Source organism: Octopus bimaculoides, chromosome 5 (assembly GCF_001194135.2).
Source record: "Octopus bimaculoides isolate UCB-OBI-ISO-001 chromosome 5, ASM119413v2, whole genome shotgun sequence".
Taxonomy (NCBI): domain Eukaryota; kingdom Metazoa; phylum Mollusca; class Cephalopoda; order Octopoda; family Octopodidae; genus Octopus; species Octopus bimaculoides.
This window is the reverse complement of record NC_068985.1, coordinates 110,957,269-110,958,683: the sequence shown is the minus strand read 5'-3', so window position 1 is coordinate 110,958,683 and position 1,415 is coordinate 110,957,269.

The window sequence follows — 1,415 nt, the reverse complement described above, 5'->3', positions numbered from 1 at the left end:
ATATATATATATATATATATATATATATATACATATATATAAATTATATATATATATACATATGTATAATTATTTTCCGTACTACTGTTACTAACAATAATGGTGGACGAGATAAATAATAACATTTAGCATTTAGTTACGTTGGTCCGTTCCACATTCCGTGTGTGTTACCGCTAATATCGATTCTAAAACTTCTTTTTCTGCATGTATCAATGTAGTAATCAATGGTAATATCTTGCAATAGTTTCTGATATCTGTTATTATATTCTTTACGATATTCTACTCTCGTGTAAATAACTATTTATCTCCTCATCTCTTTATCTCCTCATGCCTGTGGAGAGCTTGTACACGTTCGTCCCTCGTATGAAAGAAGATGGCGTTTCTTTTTCATTTTTTTCTTTATTCGCCCGTTTTAACATCGGAGCTGCGACCATGTGTATTATATAAGCATGTATTAATCCTTTTCTTCTAATTGTTTCAGTCAATGTGCTGAATGTAGGGGCAATGTTGGGGCACTGCGTTGAGCGTTTTAGTCGAACAAATTACTTCTAGTACTCAATTTTTAAAACCCCCCTATTTACTCAATCGTTCACTTAGTGCAGAACCGCTGAGTTACGAGAAAGTAAACAATCTCAACGTTGGTTATCAAGTGGTGATGAGGGACAAACGCGCTCACGCACACACGCATTCATATAGATTAAAATATACGACGGGCGTCTTTCAGTTTCTGGCTACGAAACACACACACACACACACACACACACACACACACACACACACACACACACACACACACACACACACACACACACACACACACACACACATACACATATTCGATAGGCATTTTCCAGTTCCTGTCTACGAAATTTACTCACCAGATAGATAGATAGATAGATAGATAGATAGATAGATGGGTGGGTAGATAGATAGACAGATAGATAGATAGACAAACAAACATATATACATGTATATATTTAGAGGCATGGTTTTGTGGTAAGAAGCTTGCTTCCCAACCACATGGTTCCGAGTTCAGTCCCACTGCGTGGCACCTTGGGCTGGTGTTGTCTGCTGTAGCCACAGGCCCATTAAAGCCTAGTGAGTGAACTTGGCAGGCGGAAACTGAGAGAAGCCCGTCTTATATGTGTGTGTGTTTGTATGTGTATTTGTGTGTGTCTGTGTCTCTGTTTCTCCTCTCAACATCGCTTGACAACCGATGCTGGTGTGTTTATATCCCCGTAACTTAGCAGTTCGGCATAAGATTCCGGTAGAGTATGTACTAGGCTTACAAAAAAATAAGTTCTGGGTCAATTTTGTTCGACTAAAGATGGTGCTCCAGCATGGCCGCAGTCAAATGACTGAAACAAATAAACGAATAAAAGAACACACACACACACACATACATACATACATAT